Here is a 25309-nt window from a genome sequence, read left to right on the forward strand (position 1 = left end):
TGACAGCCAGAGGTGCCTTAGGGATCAAACATTGACAGCCAGAGGTGCCTTAGGGATCAAACATTGACAGCCAGAGGTGCCTTAGGGATCAAACATTGACAGCCAGAGGTGCCTTAGGGGGAGCACAAATGAGAGTAATAAAGAGCAGCAATGTCAAAAAATGTCTTCCAAAGTAGTCAGTGGAAATTAATAAATTAACAGTAAATATTATACTGACCTTTTTTTATTACACAGAATGGATAATTGTAGAATCACACATATTTCACAGAAAATTATATCCTGAACAAGGTATGATAAAATTATCCTTTGAACTGGTATTAAGTTTAATAACAGAATCCAGAAAGCAACAGCATCCAGCAAAAGAGAGCTTTTTGATAATCATGCCGATTCTGCCAGTGAGTGACAGCTCCAATGATCACTACACAGTAGCATTTTGAACATGTGCTTGGTCACTCCATCAACAAACACTGGCCAACAGTTATACCTGTACAGAAGTATAACCTGTTCAATATTAGGTTGTCTACTCATACCAGTCAAACATCAACTCACCCTAAAGTCAACCTAACGACCTGTTGCAAATCGATCTATAAACGATAATACGTGTTCAGTAGAGGGTGCACAACACTGACCCGAGCCAGGACCACCCTGTAATGTCAGGTCCCATCCAGATTATAGCCACCAGGACCGTATACATATATAGGTACATATTGTACCTCTCCTCAGCGATATATACAAGGGTACTTAACTTATTTACACCAGGAATCTTGATCAGCAGGAACAGTTTATTTATACACACCATTATAGTGGCATAACATTAATCTCGGCTTGTTTGACTATTAGGTGGAGCGAACCGTAAGTCATGAGTACTATATTACAGGACGGAATTAACGCCAAAAGAGCATTACGATTAAAGAACTGGCCATTCAGATTTCTGTACAGAGCTGATACTGTGACAGTGTAAGTTATATTAGCAGTCATTAAGTCTTGTTTGAATTAATCCCTGAAATTTTGAGCTGAATATGTATCTATAAACCTATACAAGTGCACTCTTGGACAAATGTTTGGATATTCTATCTTAAAAAGTTTATATCTGAATTCATAACAAGCTTCAATTGTACCTGAGATACTTGTCTGAGAAAACTTAACAAATATATAAGTTAAAAATCATTACCAAATCTTAACCAAACAACTTAAAAAGCTGAAATAAAGTCACTTTCACATCTGTCCAAGCTCACTCACTAAAATCGGAGCACAGCTGAAATAAAGTCACTTTCACATCTGTCCCAGATCACTCACTCAAATCGAAGCACAGCTGAAATAAAGTCACTTTTACATCTGTACCTGACAATGAACACTGCTTAAACGAAGTCACTTTCACATCTGTCCCAGACTACGCAACAAGAATCATTCAGTCACTTGCACATCTGTCTTCAACAAATGAAAGTTTAAATGAAGTTACCTAGGTGTTTGTCCCTGACAACTGAAACGGTTGTCGGGGACATAGAGTCACTACCATGTTTGTGATGATGCAATAATGTCTTACACAATTTATATCACTGACAAACGTTTGTTTGCTTTCCTCTTAAGGCAGTCTGGCAGAGATTACAAATGGCTGTTATTTGCTTGTCATGACATAACTGCTGATATTTTATGAGGGGTTTATTTTTTTGCAAACATAATCTAAAGTATCATATTACTGATTAAAAGAAAAAACTAGAATTATGTCAGTGTGACATTACAGCCGCTCACCACTTTAAATTTAATTGCTTCAGTGACACGTTGAGCATAAAAATCTACTATAATAACTCAGATATGTGTTCTGTATTCTGCTAATTGAAGATCAGGTCATCTGATGATGTTGCGTTTAGGATTTTCAAAATAAATCACCTCTTAAATGATGCCTTAAAAACATTTCTCCCTCTCCTCTTTTTTCACCCTCTTTAAGTGTGACGCATTGTTGTAATTTTCATTAATTAGCATTCTCCAATGATGTGATATGAGCGTTTACGTGCAGAATGGCAATCGGTGAATGGATAATAAAGAATAAGTGCATTTTGTGCTTGTGGAATGAAGGATAATTAACAGTAGTGGGAAAACATGCATGGAGAAAAGAGACATTGTACTCCTTTTATTTATTTATTTTTTATTCATATAAGTGAAAATTATTAATATTTGTAGCGACTATATTTACCGTCATTGAATATACAAAATCTCACAAATGTTCTTGGAATATATTTGAATTATATTTCCCAATGCGACTTTACCAACGTAAGAGTTATTTCCCTTACACCCAATTGGATACTATTTTGACACGGCGTGAATTCTTGTTAAATTGTTACACTTTCATAAATAAATACACCAGAAATAGCATGCTGTGTTACAAAAATGTTTGATAAGCATACACAGTTTTCATATCGTCTCGTCTCGGAGCCATTAGTCTACCGTTATCAACCTAAGCACGATATGGCATATATACGTTACCGTTTCAAACATCAAAATAGAGTTTATACTTCATCACTCATACGGTTTATAAGTTTATATATTTACTTCTTCCTTCTACAGACAGCGTCAATGCTTGACAGTCTTCACATGTGCTTTCTCGAATCATATGTGTTTCACACGCGTAACACTCCCCAGACCGCAATCCGAGTTGCTAAAACGCTCAAACCTAGTGCACGAATTTCACCACCACAGCCGTCGTAGAATGCACCGGAGATAAACATTTTGTTTTCAGCAAGGTGAAGAAGACTTTATGTAACCCACAGGTGAGTGTCAGAGATTCTACTTTCTATTAACGATAACGAAACTATATAGCGGAAGCATGCAATACTGAATTATGCGCACTCACCCCGAACGGAAGTGGGTCCGTCATTTCGTTCTCTCGACAGAATTAATAAGCCGCTCGGCTCTCGCCAAGAGCGGCTTAAAAATGTCTGCAGTATTCAGAAAGCCTGGTATAATCCAACTGTTGCTAGAGACAACACGTTGACAATTTGTGACTAAAATAGCTGCCAACACATTTGTACTTCTCTTGGTGTCTCTTTGACAGAGGATACAATGAAGTGAGCTATATGTGACATCCTTTAGTATTCCTTACAATAAAATAGATATTTGTACCATTAAGGGGGAAAATGCATTGGTGCCAGACCATATTTAAACTTGAGATCCCCCGACTCTAGGAATAGCGCCAACAGAACACTGACAAAACACCAACCTTCGTCAGCGAGACAAAACTAGTACGGGACAAGTCATGTAGGCGATAAACCCATCAACAACCAACCAACGACAGAACACCGACCTCCGTCAGCGAGACGAAACCTGCATAGGTGGAGTCATGTAGGTGATAAACCCATCAACAACCAACCAACCAATGCCGACAGAACACCGACCTCCGTCAGCGAGACGAAACCTGCATGGGTTCGAGTCATGTAGGTGATAAACCCATTTAACAGCCAACCAACCAACCAACAAACCAACCAGACTCTAGGTAGTGACGCGGACATAAAACCAATCAATCAATCAATCAATGCCTCTAGCTACACTATTTAACTCATTCACCCCTGAAGATAGAATTGAACTCTTCCACTTCAAAAGTTGGAAACATTCATTATAAAATTTCAGGGGTGAATGAGTTAAATAATTAGCTCACCGGGCCATTTCAATTTCAAATTTTCTTCCTTTCTCTAAGTCTACGTCCATGAAGACAACAATTGACACCCCAGGTTTGGGTTCCCCCATGTCAATTAAGTGCAACGTAACTTAAAACAATAGTTTGTCAAGTGCACAGGCACCACTGTAACAGGAAAGGGAAACTACTACAGTTCCAGACTGCAATTCGAACCTTGGACCTCCAAACTCTAGCCGGATGTTTGAAGTAATTAAAGTACCAGGTCACCCATCCTATAATCGCCTTATGCACACACATATATATATATATATACACCTAACTTTCATTGGTGATAGATGGGTATTTCACCAACATCCACTGAATCAGTCATACACTTCGATCATTACACTCGACACTGAATCACAGCTCACACAGCATCAAGGTCATTCAGTATAGTTGTAGGAAAACCATAGTATTTTTCGTATTTTTCTATTGGTACGGCACTTAACCTAGTAATAATCTTGCAGAACACTAAATCACTTCCCTAGCTATGTTAATTTTTGCAATTCCTGGATTTTTGTGCGTGTTGCAATTCCCTAAGTTCTTAATTCAAATGGTAAAACAGGTAGAATCGGTCAGGTGTTCATTTTCCTGCTCTGAATGATAAGTGAAGCTGCACATTGTACGCAGGTCACTTTTTGAATGTAGTTCTTACCAGGAAAGATTAAATATTATTGGTTATCTGGACATAGCTCATAGCAGAGGGATAAAATGGTTATCTGGACATAGCTCATAGCAGAGGGATAAAATGGTTAGCTGGACATAGCTCACAGCAGAGGGATAAAATGGTTAGCTGGACATAGCTCAATAGCAGAGGGATAACATGGTTAGCTGGACATAGCTCATAGCAGAGGGATAAAATGGTTAGCTGGACATAGCTCACAGCAGAGGGATAAAATGGTTAGCTGGAAATAGCTCAATAGCAGAGGGATAACATGGTTAGCTGGACATAGCTCTTAGCAGAGGGATAAAATGGTTAGCTGGACATAGCTCATAGCAGAGGGATAAAATGGTTATCTGGACATAGCTCATAGCAGAGGGATAAAATGGTTATAGCTGGACATCTTTGACTGTTTGTAATTATACAATAGACACTGTCTATACCCAGGACTCGGTCCAATCTGGAGTTTTGTCGAAATGGCCAAAATCTTTGGCTCCAACGATGACACTGTATTGCAAATAGACTCTCTTTTATTTGAAACTTTCCAGGAATTGACCAAATTATGTAGTCATAGGGAAGTTGTGTTATATCAATAGTAGTATAGATCAATAACAAATATCAATATGTCCACTTACAACTTAAGATTTATCTACTTTCCTTCCCAGCTCTATACTATGCTTTGCGTTAACTGATCCCATTCAGATTCATGTAACACAGTTCTTGCCCGATTACTGCTGATCAACGAGAGATTGGTCACAATATAAACAAATAAAGTGGTTTTAAAGGGGACCAATTATGGTGGCTAACCAAACCATCCCAGCTCATCAATAACCATTGTTACTTGTCTGGACAACATCTGAATCTAGTCCCAACAATACCTCCCTAATCCAAATTCATTGGACAGTCTCTGGCTGATCAGAGAAGGACGAAATATATGGTGTCTCAATTCTTGAGGGTGTACAGGAATAAATGAACAAAATATACATCCCTGATGGAAGGGAAAATTAAGCAGAGGGGTCCTTAACTCATTTACCCCTGAAATTTCATAATGAACTATTCCAATCTTTGCATTGGAAGAGTTCAAATGTGTCTTCAGGGGTGAACGAGTTAATAGATGGGTCAGAATTTGAAGTATTGAGTGTCTTGATCGAGAGAATCATAAATATATGTTGTGTTCTCATAGAGGATAAATTAGATGTATGGTGTGATTTTATATATATATATGGAATGTCTGTTGAGGGGGCTCAGCTATAAATTTAAGGTGTACTGACAGAAAGAAATATATGGAGTGTCCCCAATACAGGAGAACAGAACAATACGAGGAATCCCTTTGGTGATCAAACAATACGAGGAATCCCTTTGGTGATCAAACAATACGAGGAATCCCTTTGGTGATCAAACAATACGAGGAATCCCTTTGGTGATCAAACAATACGAGGAATCCCTTTGGTGATCAAACAATACGAGGAATCCCTTTGGTGATCAAACAATACGAGGAATCCCTTTGGTGATCAAACAATACGAGGAATCCCTTTGGTGATCAAACAATACGAGGAATCCCTTTGGTGATCAAACAATACGAGGAATCCCTTTGGTGATCAAACAATACGAGGAATCCCTTTGGTGATCAAACAATACGAGGAATCCCTTTGGTGATCAAACAATACGAGGAATCCCTTTGGTGATCAAACAATACGAGGAATCCCTTTGGTGATCAAACAATACGAGGAATCCCTTTGGTGATCAAACAATACGAGGAATCCCTTTGGTGATCAAACAATGTATAATTTCATTTCAGATTGAATGTCACAAATTCCATACATAAAAATTCATTTGTAAAAATTATCGATTATTTTTTATTTTTTTAAAAATGTAAATAAGATTTACTGATTATTTGAGCTCTATTTATGCATTACAATAATTACAACAGCTTGTTATCAATGACAAATGACACATCACCCAATACATTACAACAGAATTTATAGACAAACATTCATTTCTTTATGACTTAAAACCCTAATGAATACTTTTTTTCAGATCTAGTACTGCTGATTAATCTCCACCCCTAAAAATCATGATAAACTGCACTTGGTCAATGAAAAGGAAGTGCATTATATCAGATTGGGGGAGATAAGGTTAGGTCATTGATTCCATTGCTTTGACTCACGCAATGTAACACACATCTGTTGTCTTTAACAAGGTAATGAGACCCTATAACCATATATCATCATTAAAGATCAGGTAGAATTCAGTCATAGGCTAATAAAATAGGGTGTTTAATTCATTATACCTCCTCCATTAATCAATCATCGTTAAAGTTTTGTCAGGTCACTATCAGCTAATACAAGACTCATCTGTTGATGTTTTTGTGTGTGGTGAATCAGCATATGTTTTTTTTCCTTTGAGTGGAAAAATGTATATAAAGATTAAACAGCACTTTTTTAAATGTCATGCTGGAATGAACCCAATGTCAGGCTTCGTGGTAAATTTGTATGTAAACCAATCAACCTGAACAGTTTTTTTAACTTATTATTTACCTAAATACAGACATTCCCTAATATTTCCTACAACAAGATTCCTGGAACAGCCGAACGTCATCAAAATGTTTGCTTCTAGCAACTGTCATATTTAATTCAAGCCGGAGGAGAAGCTTCAAAATGATGCTGATCCAATTGCATTCATAGCCCTACAAACGCAATTTCTTATGGTTATGCTAGTAGAGGCCATTGCAGTGCAAGTGTATATACATATTATAGTATGAACTGCTTATATAGGATTCATCTGTTTTTATAATGATTTAAAGTTACATAACATTTTTACAAAATTTAATCTACAGAAATCTACCAATAGATTTTCAACTTCAGTTTCCGAACGGGTTTTTTTCAAGAAAAAATGTAAAGATTATATTTCAGTTCTGAGTAATTTAAGAGATGCAAGATGACACCTACATCTATTTCCATATAAACACTCAGCTATAACAGTCACACCATACAATGATTTACCAGATACTTTTGGACAAGCCATAAAACAGACATCTATTTTCAGAAGTGTAATCTAAAATATTTAAATAGTAGCTAATCTTAATCATGACAGATTGATATGAGGGCACACATGCTCTTAGCTGCCGATGATTCAGATGTTTAAAACCTCTCAAATTCTACTTCACAGTCGTGAAATAATTTCAGAATCTATATTTTTGTTCAGACATTTTTATAATGGAGCACTTTTAAGTTTAATATTTCACTATTTTGTTATTATTGATCTCGTACATATATTTTGTTTTAGTTTGTTTGTATGGATTATACTTTGGCCAAAACAATTTAATCACAAATAAAATATACTTGGTCTCATTTATATTAAACAATAGGAATTACCCAAAGTCTTGTCCTGTACACGTTATAGAAAATGAAGGTTAGTACCCAAAATATTGTCAAGCATACACACTACACAATGTGGGAAGGTTAGGAGTAACCATCTTGTTCAGTGGACACTAGACAATGGCAATGAAAGTTCCAGAGATATTGGAGTACAAGAAATCATGTGACATGTGACATTGTCTAGCAAACTGGAAAATGGTGTCAATAAAGTCAGGCAGCATACCTCCTTTACTCATTCACCCCTACATTGTAACATATCTAAATTGAACTTGCCCTGTTTTGGTAAGGTTCAAATGTGATTTTAGAGGATAATGAAATAAGTCTCCTTGGTACAGTTTGTAACAAAAAATTTATATTATATTTTTTCTTACCTTTACAAGGTAACTGACACTAAGTCTTCAAACAGGTACGGAGGAGTTCTGAAAATTGAAAAAAACCCACATATATCAAGATTACAAAATCAGTACTTATTCAGTGTTCAATCTGCTGTAACACGGCTGTTTCACAGCTTGACTTTGATAGGTCTATTCCACAGCCAGAGGGCGTGTTTTTATGTATAATTATTCCACAGGTAGATGTTGTATACCACATTTACCCAGAAATTACCCCATATCTGGTACTAAGCCCACCCCTATATATTGCAGTTTAGTAGAAATTATCACAAATGGTGTTTCATTTTCCTGTTATAAGCCCTACCCACACTTTTAGCCATTTAAGCTATTTGATAGCCCCACAGGCTTATTGCAGAATAAATGTAGTACATGTGTCCCTATTTCATAGGTAGACTTTTAAATAGATATTTAATAATTAATGTAGGTAGAGATTTATACACCTTTATCTAATAGTTAAGGTAATTTTGTTCATATTCAGCTTTATATGCAATAAAACAAACTACCAGAGTATATGTAGATCAAAGAGTTGAAAATGTAACAATGATTCTAAGAACTAAAGCTAAAAAGACATTGGTGACTCGGCAGCTCATACAGGATAATACGCCTTACAAACCATAACCCGAGGAATCCAATTACAATCACATGATTCTCCATACATATAGTATATATATATCAATTCAAGAATGTGTCCTTTGATGATTCTGTCGGAGTCCAACCGTCAAATCACTTTACAGCCTTTCATTAACCATACAATAAACTATTTCAGAAGTTATGCAATAGAAATGAGAATATTGTTATATGGTATATTGGGAGGGTTCAAATGTGATATTTGTAGAAAACATTATATAGACAGACACGGGTATAATTCATTATGTAAGGCAATACTTGATCAATTTAGTTCAGAATGTGTAATGTCGCTTTCAATTTCAGCTGTCTGACACTTTAATAGGTTTCTTGAAACATAAATTCAGAAATTTGGCTCAAAGACCTCATTCACACAGATACTGTTTAAGCTACTTAGAAATTGGAAACTTTGTACAATTTGACAGCAAGAATTCCATTAATCTAAGTACTATAGTATCGGTACCAGTATATGAATAAAACAGTGTATATGAAACACTATACAAATCCGTGTGTTCCAAACACCTTAACAAATAACGAGCCCAGTCAAGTAAATATCATTTGCTAGCTGTCATATCTTGTGTTTCTTCCAAACTGATAAAATCTCGGCCTGTTTCTGCATGTTACATAGCTAGCTATTGCCCCTTTGTTATCTGTCCAGACACCTAACAAAGGACAGAAAACAGTAAATTTAACAATGTCAGCACCTGACTCAAAAATCTTGTAATCTTGTAATCCGTGACTATGTTGCTGACTCGTAAACTCAAACAGATCATTGCATCTGTCAACCTTCATCATTTTAAAACTTTAACGAAAAAACACCTTTTCAAAGAAAGTTTACATTTTTTTCATATCATATGCATCTTACGTACACAACCTTACAAGCACAAGCTTATCATATTCAAGAAATATTTTACCACACTTTTTTTTTTCTTTACAGTAACATTGAAATATTATCAGCAATAAGCTTACCAGACATATATATCAACTTACCACAATAGAGAGTTAATGTTTTATTAAATAATTATAAAAAAAATTAACTTGACACCTGTCTCGTGCACCTTACATATACCTGTAGTGTATACCGAGACAGGTGAGAAGTTTATCTGATAGAGATTAGGAGGTATCATAGCCAGGTGTCGGAGGGTCCTCAGGGTGTCACTGTAACCCTTACAAAAAGTATTTCCAGAACCAAAGACTTCAAGGTGAATAATAGACCACGAATCACCGGGCTAAACAATTAAGTTGAATCATTCATTGATGACAAATTATCTAAAGATTCTGAGGGTAACGTTACTCAGTTATAGTAACCATTAAACCAATTATAGAACCAAGGAGTTCATAATATTGTCAACTGTACGACAGACCCACCCATCATCAGGCTAATTAACAACCCTGTTTTATCATTCACTGGTGAAAAATTATCTTAAGATCCTCAGGGTGTCACTGTTATCATTAAACTTTAAACGTTTTTTTAGAACCAAAGAGTTCATAATTTTGTCAACTGTATGAGGACCAAGACATCATTCCTTTATAATAAAGTTATTTCAATTCAAATATTTAAAACTTATTCTGTTTGTTCTGACACTCCCTGTATGAATCAGTAGTACCAGGAATGCCTCTGGTTCAATCAGTAATAATCAACATACTTAACCGAGATCATTAAATACACACCTGACCAACTTCTGCGAGTACACTCTCCGAAAGATCCAAACTGGTGTGACTATCCTAGCTATTACACCATAGGGCCTACTGTTGTATTACACCATAGGGCCTAATGTTTTACTATTTCTGGCACAGACAATAATGTAAATTTGATTGTGAATAAAATACCTATATATACCCCCCCCCCCCCCAAAGTTAGTATCATAGTGGGGGTGGGGGTATACCTGTCATCTAGTTACCTGCCCCATACCTGTACTATTGATTACTTCGTTAGCACACAGGTGAAATCTGATATAAGGACTGACTTATGCTACAATTAACATTGATATTAAGCTAACCGACTTTATGAATGTGTGTCTGGTTATGATGACAACTGTAACTCTAGTGTCATACTGAATACTGTGTGTCTGGTTATGATGACAACTGTAACTCTGGTGTCATACTGAATACTGTGTGTCTGGTTATGATGACTACTGTGACTCTGGTGTCATACTGAATACTGTGTGTCTGCATGGTTATGATGACAACTGTAACTCTGGTGTCATACTGAATACTGTGTGTATGGTTATGATGACTACTGTAACTCTGGTGTCCTACTGAATACTGTGTGTCTGGTTATGATGACTCCTGTAGTTCTGGTGTCATACTGAATACTGTGTGTCTGGGTATGATGACTACTGTAACTCTGGTGTCATACGGAATACTGTGTGTCTGGTTATGATGACAACTGTACCTCTGGTGTCATACTGCATACTGTGTGTCTGGTTATGATGACTACTGTGTCTCTGGTGTCATACTGAATACTGTGTGTCTGCTTATGATGACTACTGTAACTCTGGTGTCATACTGACTACTGTGTGTCTGGTTATGATGACTACTGTGACTCTGGTGTCCTACTGAATACTGTGTGTCTGGTTATGATGACAACTGTAACTCTGGTGTCATACTGAGTACTGTGTGTCTGGTTATGATGACTACTGTAGTTCTGGTGTCATACTGGATACTGCGTGTCTGGTTATGATGACTACTGTGACTCTGGTGTTATACTGAATACTGTGTGTCTGGTTATGATGACTGCTGTGACTCTGGTGTCATACTGAATACTGTGCGTCTGCATGGTTATGATGACAACTGTAACTCTGGTGTCATACTGAATACTGTTTGTCTGGTTATGATGACAAATGTAACTCTGGTGTCATACTGAATACTGTGTGCCTGCATGGTTATGATGACAACTGTAACTCTGGGGTCATACTGAATACTGTGTGTCTGGTTATGATTACTACTGTAACTCTGGTGTCATACTGAATACTGGGTGTCTGGTTATGATGACAACTGTAACTCTGGGGTCATACTGAATACTGTGTGTCTGGTTATGAGTTAGTATCATAGTGGGGGTGGGGGTATACCTGTCATCTAGTTACCTGCCCCATACCTGTACTATTGATTACTTCGTTAGCACACAGGTGAAATCTGATATAAGGACTGACTTATGCTACAATTAACATTGATATTAAGCTAACCGACTTTATGAATGTGTGTCTGGTTATGATGACAACTGTAACTCCAGTGTCATACTGAATACTGTGTGTCTGGTTACGATGACTACTGTGACTCTGGTGTCATACTGAATACTGCGTGTCTGCATGGTTATGATGACAACTGTAACCCTGGTGTCATACTGAATACTGTGTGTCTGGTTGTGATGACTACTGTAACTCTGGTGTCATACTGAATACTGTGTGGCTGGGTATGATGACAACTGTAGTTCTGGTGTCATACTGCATACTGTGTGTCTGGTTATGATGACTACTGTGACTCTGGTGTCACACTGAATACTGTGTGTCTGCATGGTTATGATGACCACTGTAACTCTGGTGTCATACTGAATACTGTGTGCCTGCATGGTTATGATGACAACTGTAACTCTGGTGGCATACTGAATACTGTGTGTCTGGTTATGATGACGACTGTAACTCTGGTGTCATACTGAATACTGTTTGTCTGGTTATGATGACAAATGTAACTCTGGTGTCATACTGAATACTGTGTGTATGGTTATGATGACTACTGTAACTCTGGTGTCATACTGAATACTGTTTGCTGTCACATATTGCATGTTGTTGACAACATACCTATGCTACTCTTATGACATAGCTATATCAATAAAATATTGTTTGTTTACAGATATTCTTTTTTCAATCTGATTCATGGTTACTGAAAATAATTTTGAAACCTGTTTACAAATTCTTTTACTTATATTTTGAAAAAATCTTTTTGGTGTTGGTTAATTTTTTGTTAAACATTTTTTTTTTTTTAATGAATTAATTTAATTATACTTTCCCAAAAATAGCTGTATATATACGAAAGGAAATCTAATTATTGATGTATATTAAATTAGAATATGGATGCATATACATAATTAGACATTATTACACAAATATAGAATATCAATTCAGTTTTCTTTTCATGTAATTTTTTTAACAATCTAAATCTAGATTCCTTTTTATTTTAACAAGATTTTGCTGAACAGAAAATAAAACTTTGGGTCAATTTCGTAGTCTGGTATAAAAGAGATCTATAATTGTCTAGTCTTGAACATCCCAATTTTAATTTCTGTCTACCGTTTAATGTCCCAATGCTCTGATGTCATGTCTTTGGAGGTTGTTCTATAATTATATTTGAATACATTTCCTATCCGTATCGACCAGGCACTCCCCTACCATTAGGTGTAGAAGGCCAAAGGGCTGATCATATGGGTCATAAATTCATGAGTAGGATATCAAATGGTCATATATGTATAATTATAATCTTTTAATTATGTTTTAATCAATGAAAATATTGAAGTACAACGTCAAAACTGTAAGCAGTAATTCGTCTGAGCACACAGCAATTCTCCTTTTTTTATATTTACTCATACTCTACTTTAATTATAGGAAAAACAAGTTAATAGTAATATTTGCCTGGGCAGATATGGCATGTGTGGGCAGACAGGGTAATTGGTTCGGAATATTGCATGAACTGTATGGGTGCATATAGGGGCTGGTCCGGGACAAAATTGGCATGTACCGGGCAGATATGGATCGGTCTGGGATATATGGCTTTATTGCACATGCAGCAAGCACTCTCACACATGCTGTTTAAACAATTACCCAATACCACAGACAAGTATATTAAAAATTGTCTTAACTCTGATGTCAAACATTAATGTCACAATCGGGGTTATGTGGTATAGTATTAACAGTTTATTTCGGGGTTATGTGGTATAGTATTAACAGTTTATTTCGGGGTTATGTGGTATAGTATTAACAGTTTATTTCGGGGTTATGTGGTATAGTATTAACAGTTTATTTCGGGGTTATGTGGTATAGTATTAACAGTTTATTTCGGGGTTATGTGGTATAGTATTAACAGTTTATTTCGGGGTTATGTGGTATAGTATTAACAGTTTATTTCGGGGTTATGTGGTATAGTATTAACAGTTTATTTCGGGGTTATGTGGTATAGTATTAACAGTTTATTTCGGGGTTATGTGGTATAGTATTAACAGTTTATTTCGGGGTTATGTGGTATAGTATTAACAGTTTATTTCATGGGTGTATATATCCATTGCGTAACACAGCAGTTATGAGGTCAATAACATGTCGGTGTTGCCCAGAGAAAATGCCAGAATCTCGTGTCTGACACTCCGACACTCCGTCCTGGGAAGAACCGCCTTTAATCAACACTTTGTGAAGTAATGTACAATAAATTAGAAAGTCCTAGACTTTCTGTAGCACATTCTAGTGCTGCCAAAAGACTTCATAATCCCTTTTTTAAAGGAAAAAAAACAGACCAGAAAATATAGATAACATACGCAGACCAGCAACTGTTCTACTCAGGGTGTACATATGGACATGTGATTCATAACACTGAAATCAATGGCAGTCCCATTCATCAAGCTGTTACCATGGTATACATTTTTTATTTTCATGAATCACATGACTGGAATGACATCACTTCAATGTGTAGCAAAAGCAATGACAATTTGAAGTTGTCTGCACCAGCCGACCCCTCGTTCTAATGAAGCTGTCTGTGTTATATTTGTCAGCAGTGGTTTTAGTTGATTGGTTTGTCTGTCTATAAATGATAGAGATCTAAACACTGATGAATAATTCATCATTAACAAGAACACTTTGTCTTTTTCTGATATTAATTTGATGTTGGATGTTCGTGTGATTTCCAAGCTATAATTACTCAGTTTTGTTTTTAAATTTTTGTTTTGCTTTTTCATTTAAACCATTGCATGGCAGATATTACGGAGACAGCTAAAATTAATATGACAGATAATATACTTTGCAGATCAACAAAAGCCTTTGTTAGTATTTTAGCTGATCTCATGTTATGTCCAGGAATACATATAAAATGTCTGGATCTTTGATGGGTGGAATGTTAAAAGTTTTGTATGCTGGGCTGGAAAGTTAACCAATCATCTCTTTGATGTGCAGAGCATGATGTAATTAGGCTTCTGCATTATACATATATAGGATGCATCAAAAAAACTTTCAACCTATTTTTCATTAGACACTGTTGATAAGGAGAGCTGATGTGTCAGAACAACACTGCAGACCTTTCTGTGTCACAAACAACAATATCATTATATACCCGAACCTTCTACACTGTATAATAGGCTTCAACATTAGTTTCCAGCTCATGGAGCTGATTGCTTACATCACATCTGGTTGAATTATGACATCATGTATAACATAAAAATGTTCATGATCACATGGAAACAATCATGCATTCGTTACAGAGAAAAGCAAGTTGTATACTAAGTAATATATTTAGCAACAACATTTTTATACCAATTTCTTTTCACTTGATAATAGTTTTTATTGATACAGATGCAGCCTTAAAGTACTGATATAGATTATATATATTTATCCAGGATTGAATAAAACATTTTAATGAATGAATGTTGATCAAAGGCTGTCCGCTTGGAAAATGAGGATTCCTGTCCCACTTTGACAAAACATTGAAGAATTTCTATTTCACTGTTTGTATATGGAGTTTCTGTCCTTAATGTGTCTTGGATGCAACTATTGGTCGACTGCTGACTGGACTTATATATTAAGTCATTCACCCTTGAAATTTCATAATGAACCATTCCACCTTTGAACTGGATGAATTCAAATGTGTTTTCAGGGGTGAATGAGATAACCTTCTTTGATTAAAGAGTGACAGTATAACGATTGGATGTCCAGAGGATTTGAATGTTAATTGAACTGCAGGCTGCCCGTTGATTGGATGTCCAGAGGAATTGAATGTTAATTGAACTGCAGGCTGCCCGTTGCATACACTCAGAACACTGCTGTAGAGTTTGTTGCTACTAAAACTTTCATTTTTATCACTCTTTCATGAAATAAATGCATATAATTATATATACAGAGTATAGACATAATTTTTGGTAGTGCATGGGCACTACAACAGAGGTGTAAGTCTGGATACAACGGAACAATAAACATTACAGAAAGCCAACCATTTGTGTGAGGTATACATACAATTGTCCCTTACCTTTGGGACAGTCTCGTCTCGTCAACAAAGAATGTCCAGTAACATAGTAGGAGACATCTCCCCCATAAAACACGCTGATCTCTTGACTAATAGCTCTATCCCCTGGTCAGCTCACACTATGTATAGCCTCTACTGGTCATTTATCACGGCCACTGGTCATCTGCCTGTTTATATACCACCTGTATCACATTTTTGACATTTATATACTGGTCATTGACTTCAATAATGCTGACCTCCCACTTTAACATGCCAATCTATAAAAGTACATTTTTTTCGTTCATATACACAGACTGTCAAAACTCCTTTTCTTACATATCCAGATCATTTTTTTGCAAAATGGATAAGAATTAAAATTCTGCAACAAAAATGTATAACTCCCATACATATGTGAATGATCATCCTATATTTTTTTTTCAATAAGTCATAATTAAGTTAATTAGTTTATTATTTTCTAAAACACAATCAGTGTTATGCACAGTGAAGTTTTATGACTGAGGAAATAAAAGTATAAAATACTGTCAGTAAACCATCAAACAGTCAGGTACTGGTTTCCAGTAATTAACTTCCACACAGAAATGTGGTAATTGTTTGTTAACATATTGGCACCTGTACCTACAGATGAAATTATCTCAACAAATCTCATTATACATTGTATTGTGATGTACCAAACACCACACACATTATTTTCATGTTAATTGTGGTCCATAATTAAATCTTAAGACATATATATGCATGGATCTGAACACTATTTGTCAATGAAAATACAGCAAGTCTATAGTGATTATGACCATCAGCTTATTTGCAGCGATCTTCCTGAATTGCCAATCTCTGATGTTCTCAAACTTACTCAAATTTCCTTCAAGCTAAATTTTGCCGAAAGTTGTAAAAATGTTTGCCAGTGTCTCAACTGTAACTGAAGAGAGAGGAGTTAATCCATTCACCCCTAAAGTCACATTTGAACCTTACCATATAAAAGACTGGGCAAGTCCAATCTAAAAATGTAGGGGGGATGGATTAACTTGAACTTCTGACCATCAGGGGGATTTGACATAACATTTACATAATAAATCTTCACATCCAAAGTGTAAGTCAATCACAAAATTAACAGTCAGCCAGAACTGTACACAGCTGACCCAGAACTGTACACAGCAGACCCAGAACTGTACACAGCTGACCCATGTCCAGCTCTGGAGGTCACTGCCCCAACCAGAACTAATCCGTAACAGGGGTGTCCACTCCGCCCCCCTGTGGCTCTAATCAATATCAAGCTGTGGTGATTGACAGGTTGGTGGCTGATAACTAGGTCACTGTACCAATACACATCCTCCCTGCTGGACCATTGTTTTGTGTAGCCATAGTACCATAACTGAGATACTGGCTATCGAAATTATCATACAAAGAGACTTATTAGTAAGGAACTGAATGAGTATTTCTACAATCCTATTGTATATTCTGAAAATTGTGCTTTTTCTGATAGAATTCAATTAAACCAAACTTGCTTATTTGAAAGTTTCCAGTATTTTCTCTGGTGTCCTTATGTATTTCATTATAGCTATATTCAGGAGACTTATCGCCTGTCATGAGCATGTAAATCAGCACATGTTATCTGAATTATATATCAGTTTTAAACCTGCATCAGGTTATCGTACCTGAATCACAGGTCATAAACAAATATATCATTATCACAAGTCGGGTATATATATATAAGTACATCCGAGTTACACCTGTATATATATATAAGTACATCCGAGTTACAGCTGTATATATATATATAAGTACATCTGAGTTCCACCTGTATATATATATAAGTACATCCGAGTTCCACCTGTATATATATATATATATATAAGTACATCCGAGTTACAGGGACAATCATATGGCAAATGTACAGATAAATGCGTTTACTACAACCTAGCTACCTTATATAGATGTATTGTATACCTATACTGATTGATTATAACCTTATATCCATCATTGTTACACACATATATATAAGCCTGATCCGATTATATCCTCAGACTATGATAGCTAGCCCCAGCAGCTGTATCATCAGTCCACAGTTACCATGGTAAATGTTTATCTGCCTACCTGAAATTACCTGTAAACAACATCAGCTAAGTTTCCATATATAGAACTTATGCAGCATCACACCTTTGGCTGACAGGTCAAGCTGTCTTAGCTAGTTCACAGATGACCACTACCTACACGCAGTACACACCAGTGTGTTATAGTATATATATATATATCACCTTTGTCCAGGGGTTCAGAGCAGCTGTACCATTATACTCTATACAAATATATACTAAGATGACCACATCAACAGCATCTAAGCTATTCCAGTACAGCAACATTGAGAAATCAATACTCTATATCTATTTATAAACACGAGGTCTATCTGTTAAAATGGAGGTGTATCTTTATGTCAATATTCTGGAGAAACACATAATGACAAAAAATTGAAGGTAAAACAGTCCACACACTAACAGCTTAACATTTATTTTAAATTTTGCTCAAAGTATTTTTTTGAATTGGCTACAGTAACAGGGTCAGATAGCTCCAGGTCTGCTGGACCTTAGCATGATCTACATGGCCAAACCAGCTATATACAGGTCATTCTACAATATAGCCATGCAGGTAAAATGCATAGAATCAGTCCACAAAGAGGTCTACGACACAAACACCCATATAGGTCTCTGCAGCCGCTAAGCTCAGGACTATGTAACCATATCATCCAACTACCTTACCTGTATATACGGTCCAGCAATGTACCAGGTAGATGAAGAAAACATATGCAACTACAGTCCTCAGGGCTGGATTTACACTACCAAGCTTATTCCCAAACGGTCAAGTGGTCAGATCAGCTGGTTATCTCTGTCTGGAATCCACCACCCTATTGCCAACTTAAGGTTCAAAGTTCAAGTGGAATAAGTCCCTTACATCCTTTAAATACCTAATAGGTCCCAGAGGTGTAATTTGGCTGTAAATCATGAATCCCTAAGTACACATTTGATCCCTATTGTGTAACCATTACAGCCCTTTGTCCAGTCAGGGACTGACCAGCAGTGCATGACCACAGCTTGTCACAACAAGGGATATGTCCAAGCTGTATGGTAAAAGCCATTGAGTCACAATCCCATAAATACCCTCTTAATTCTGTTATTATTATTATAAGTCTAATAATGTTCATTGTCAAACAAGCTATATTATTTTAAACTTTCATACATCACACCATGATACGAAAACCCAGTAAAGATATATATACTGTAGTAACTATCAGACCCAGTATAGATATATATACTGTAGTAACTATCAGACCCAGTATAGATATATATACTGTAGTAACCATCAGACCCAGTATAGATATAGATATACTGTAGTAACTATCAGACCCAGTATAGATATATATACTGTAGTAACTATTAGACCCAGTATAGATTTCTATACTGTAGTAACTATCAGACCCAGTATAGATATATATACTGTAGTAACTATCAGACCCAGTATAGATATATATATACTGTAGTAACTTTCAGTGCAGGTTCCTCTACTTATGGGACATTGTAGTAACCAACATTGATCTCCTATGCCATTGCCTCGCTTCAACACTTGGGTCTATCTTTCCTTTTTCACTCGTCTTGACAAGCGCTAGAGGTCGATCATTACAATTTTTGCTTTATATTAAATCCCATTCAAACAATTACCTACAATGGTGAGACTGGTTGTCTGTATACTAGCTTGTGTAGTGTATTCAATGCAATGATTTATATAACATGTATAACAGAGTTATGATAAAACAGGCTATTACGTAACTGTGGTTAGAACTAGAATAACTGTGGTTAAAATAGCTGAAAAGGCTTTAGTAATTCGTAATAATGATGACTCAGATTGTAAAAAATGATCAAATGAAAACAGACCTGAAATAAATGTGAATGATTTGGTTCAAGGTGTTGTTTAGTTATTTCTATGAATATTCAGTTGACAGGAGTTGAGACCACTTACCGTATCAGCCCACTGAGGACCTGGGTGTGTGTTTACGGTCTCAGCCCACTGAGGACCTGGGTGTGTGTTTACGGTCTCGGCCCACTGAGGACCTGGGTGTGTGTTTACGGTATCAGCCCACTGAGGACCTGGGTGTGTGTTTACGGTCTCAGCCCACTGAGGACCTGGGTGTGTGTTTACGGTATCAGCCCACTGAGGACCTGGGTGTTTGTTTACGGTCTCAGCCCACTGAGGACCTGGGTGTGTGTTTACGGTCTCGGTCCACTGAGGACCTGGGTGTGTGTTTACGGTATCAGCCCACTGAGGACCTGGGTGTGTGTTTATGGTCTCAGCCCACTGAGGACCTGGGTGTGTGTTTACGGTCTCGGCCCACTGAGGACCTGGGTGTGTGTTTACGGTGTCAGCCCAGTGAGGACTGGGTGTGTGTTTACGGTGTCAGCCCACTGAGGACCTGGGTGTGTGTTATGAAGTAATACTGACCCTATGTTGTGTAAACTGGAATAATTATCCACAGTTTACTTAGTGCTGAGTCAATACAGACAGAATTGGTGTGGCTTACTTTGAGGTGTCTAGAACTAAAACAATGTTAGTTCATCTGTCACTTTCTATTTTACCTGTGGGTCTGTGGCAGGCAGGTGTGAAAATCAATCAATGATCTCCCCAAGTTTAATTTGACCTTTGACTGGCAGATTTCAACAGAAACACACATCTGTCAAAATTTGGAAATTTCTTGTATTTTCACACTGTGATCATTGATCATAACACAATATCTATATAGTACAGTATCATCATTGAGGCATTTCAGATTGACTGATATCCTGGCTCTGGAAATGTAATGAAATTAACTTTCTTCTGAAATAATATCATGTTTTAGAGATTATTATGATTTTATTAAGTAAATTCTATTCTAAAGACACAAGGCTTATATCATTTTTATGACAAGTTTTAATAGCTAGTCTATTAACATAATTATTGATGGTTAAAATTTCCACATGTGTACAGGTGATTTTCTATTAAATTTGAGCTTTATATATTTTGAAACTTGGATGGAATTTGACTTGAAAATTGAAAGAACACAGATGGAAAATGCAAGATGCTTAAGTAATGGATATAATCCATATATATATATAAGTCTAGTACTTCAGGAAAGAAGTTTAATTCTAAAATAAACCAACCTGATAATGAAGGACAATCCACACAACAAGTGGAGGTAGGCTTTTCAGATATCAGTTTAGACAGTAAACAAGTTAAGACACAAACATTCATTTATTTACTTGTGAAGATTAGTGTATTTTCAAAACAATTATTCCAAAAACCTAATGCAAGCAAGCGTTAGCATGATTATACAAGAAAATATTGAATTGAAATTAATTAACAGTTATTGCAATATTTACCTAAAGGACTGTTGATTTAGAAATTACTCGTGAACTCCTGCGTACAGGCCTAGGTGAGATAAATGACCAGTGGTGAGTTACCTGTGCTCTATAACATTGTCCACCTGGAGTTGATTGCAGTAACGACACAGGTACATGTAGCCCCTAGCTAGTATTTATAAATATAATGATTGAATCAATGATCAATATGGACAACTATCTAATTTATACAGATTTACATCAAATTTTCACAATCATCTATAACGACACAGTGATATCAACAATGGATTATTTATTAGATAACAAGGTTTTAAACCATGTAGACATTCTATAATTCAAATGTTGAAACATGAACAAACAAACACAAGAAATTGTTTTGCCTTATCTATATTACAAAATATTAATAAAATTAAAAAATAAGTGAGGTGGTAAAATATTTCAATTATAAATTAATTAATAATTTTACACAGGATTGCTATTAAATTGTTTTTGAGAGCTTTGGAATATCAATATCATACAATTACTGCTGTCAAATTATACATTATACTGTCAAATTATACATTATACTGTCAAATTATACATTATACTGTCAAATTATACATTATACTGTCAAATTATACATTATACTGTCAAATTATACATTATACTGTCAAATTATACATTATACTGTCAAATTATACATTATACTGTCAAATCATACATTATACTGTCAAATTATACATTATACTGTCAAATCATACATTATACTGTCAAATTATACATTATACTGTCAAATTATACATTATATTGTCAAATCATACATTATACTGTCAAATTATACATTATACTGTCAAATCATACATTATACTGTCAAATTATACATAATACTGTAAAATTATACATTATACTGTCAAATCATAAATTATACTGTCAAATCATACATTATACTGTCATAGATTATTTCCTTTTTTTTTCAAACTACTCAGAAGGTATTATATGAACTCAATATCACATCTTCAGTACAAATATTTCACCTTGATCCTGAAAATAAGCTGTGATTCCAAAAAGTATTCTGAATTTATAGTGTTTTAACATCCTATTAACAGCTAAGTTCATTTAATGACGGACATTTGTAATACTTACTTTATTTATGCACATGTTTTGTCATTAGGAAAGACTTTTTTATAAGAATCACTTGCAAATATCTATCGTAGCACCGACATTTTTTTTGTATTGAAATAAAATTCCAAGGTCATCAAAGGGCTCATTGTTGGTTCCAAGCTATTTTCCTTGGACTGTTACCAGCTAGCCTGGCTCCAGGGGATCCACTGGACTGACCAGGAGAATCTGACCCATTGACATTTACTACATCGGCTGGTTTAGAGAGGTGTTTCTGGTTTTTCAGGTTTGTGTATTTAATTAGTTTAGACAACTTTCAGGGTTTACATATAAACATGGATACATGTTTACATTTACATAATACACAATATACTTTTACATTGTTTAGAAAGATCAGTAGTTAAGACAGTTTTGGTATGAAAGGTTAGTTGAGACAGCTAGTTTTCCTGTGTTTATCTATAGGCTAGTTCTGTGTATCGCTGGTAGTTATACACCTAATACATCAGTGACAGGCTTTATTGATGGCAGTGGCCATTTCGGGGTTGTATCGTTGGTCAGTCCACTTTATTGGTGGCAGTGGCCGTTCTGAGGATATGTCTGTCCATGCTACCTGTCAGTGTTTACTACAGGTATCATTTTTAATTAATCGCCATTTCCCAATAAACCTCAATGTCAGTGACATAATATCTTTCCTTGTTTATACATGTAGTTCACTTATCATAATTGCAAGATTTTCCATACATAATCTTATCATAAAGTATAATCAGTTTGTGTCCCCTTTGTAACATTGTAATTAGAGTTACCTGACCATGGCCTGACCCTGGTCTCACACTGTAATTAGAGTTACCTCTCCCTGACACTGGTTTAATACCAATATTAGAGTTACTTCCCCTGACCCTCAGGTCACACACTGTAACAAGAGATACTTGCCTCTGAACCTGGTCTCACTTTGTAATTAGAGTTACTTTCCCCAGACTATTGTGTCATACTGTAATTAGAGTTACTTTCCCCTGGGCCTGGTCTCATACTGTAATTAGAATTACTTGCCCCTGGGCCTTGTCTTGCACTGTTATTAGAGTTACTTCCCCCTAACCATTCCCCTGGGCCTGGTCTCATACTGTAGAATTACTTGCCCCTGGGCCTGGTCTTACACTGTTATAAGAGATACTTCCCCCTAACCATAGTCTCACACTGTAATTAGAATTACTTGCTCCTGAACAGGGTCTCACACTGTAATTAGAGTTACTTGCCCCTGACCATGGGCTCACACTGTAATTAGAGTTACTTGCCACCTAACCAGGGTCTCACACTGTTATTAAAGTAATACTTGCCCAATATAGTCACAGACTGTAATTAGAGTAACTGAATTGTTCTGACCCAGGTTTCACACGGAAATAAACAGCAACTCATAATACCCCCTGACCCTATATAGTTTCACATTGTGATAAGAGTTACTTCCCCCTGACCCTGGCCTCACACTATCAGTTACACATAAACAGATCCTGTTATATTGTTTATTGTCATTACAAATGTGACACCTTGTTATCAATCATCTGCTTCCTCTCAATTTGCAATTAGTCATCTCCTTGTCACTCTGATGATCTTTTTGCCATCTGCACAATCAGCAAACACTGTCAACACCTAATTCTCTATGTTTACATGTCTTCGTTATATTTGTTTTACAGGCCCCAGGCTATTTGATGAAGGCTGGGTAAGCTTGGACAGTGTAAGAGCCACAACTTAGCTAATATGCCTGCTCAATTTACATTGTCAGAATATTAAGTATAATTTGAAATTTGTTAAAAATCTGTCGCGGAAATCCAATTCAAATTTGTTTGCAATTTAGAAATAAACCCAGAAATTTTCATCGTTTAAATCAACATCTATGACAGTTTTTACAAGTTTTGAATGACATGTCATCTTGTAAACAGTATGGTTAGCATTTACAGAGACCGCCATTTCCTGGACCCCAGAGAGAAAACACGTACAAGCAGGGTAGACCCGAGATAACATGCAGTCACACAAAAGAGGCTGAGATGAAGAACAACAGACAATATGGGGTATTATACAATGGTCAACAATCCACAGGAGTGCATGACAGACTTTGTTGCTACTCTACACGTCAAATATGCAAGATATTTTTTTTTATTTTACTGGCATGTTGATGCAGAATTCAGAATGACTCGCATTATGGTTAAATTTACATGGAAGTGGATATACAATGTACTAAAACTAGGAGTGTAGCAGTGGAGAAACTTAATTTGGGAATTTTTTGTTGATTTTTTTTTTTTGCCCTCAATGATAAGCGCAAATTTTATCATTATAGCAAAGACAAGTAAACAACATAACACACATATCAATTTAACTTGAAATTAACACTGGGCGGAATTAACACTGGGCAAAATTAACACTGGGCGTAATTAACACTGGGCGTAATTAACACTGGGCGAAAATAACACTGGGCGAACTTAACACTGGGTGAAATTAACACTGGGCGAAATTAACACTGGGCGAAATTAACACTGGGCGAAAATAACACTGGGCGAAATGAACATCTTATCCCTGATAAAAGTTTTACGGTCCACAGTATATCTTATCCCTGACAAAATTAAGTAAAACTTTCTTTAAATTAATCAAGACACTTTAATTCACTGCTAAGTGATTTCCCCTAAAATCATTAAATACAGTATATTCAGACTATGATACTTTAAAAGTTTGTAATATATGTAGTGAAGTTAAACAAACCATAAATAAAAGTCATGTGATTTGACTTATAAACTCTACACCTGTCATAATGTTAATATACCGACTAGGAAACAAATGCTTGAACAAGAAGTCCTAGTGTAATGTTCCTTCAACCCTAATCATTTCCTTCTTACTTTTACTAATTTCCAGTCCCCAGA

At 36.0% G+C, this 25309-nt stretch overlaps 1 protein-coding gene across 1 annotated transcript in view; it reads right to left on the reverse strand.

The window, feature by feature from the left end:
- LOC110463168 (transmembrane protein 198-like) overlaps nucleotides 1-25309 on the reverse strand; it is a 53775-nt gene that overhangs the window by 22625 nt on the left and 5841 nt on the right. Inside the window, exon 2 of the mRNA XM_021517545.1 lies at nucleotides 8077-8124. The gene's annotated coding sequence lies outside the window, so the exon portion shown is untranslated. The remainder of the gene's footprint in view (nucleotides 1-8076; nucleotides 8125-25309) is intronic.

Source organism: Mizuhopecten yessoensis, unplaced genomic scaffold (genome assembly GCF_002113885.1).
Source record: "Mizuhopecten yessoensis strain PY_sf001 unplaced genomic scaffold, ASM211388v2 scaffold10869, whole genome shotgun sequence".
NCBI lineage: Eukaryota > Metazoa > Mollusca > Bivalvia > Pectinida > Pectinidae > Mizuhopecten > Mizuhopecten yessoensis.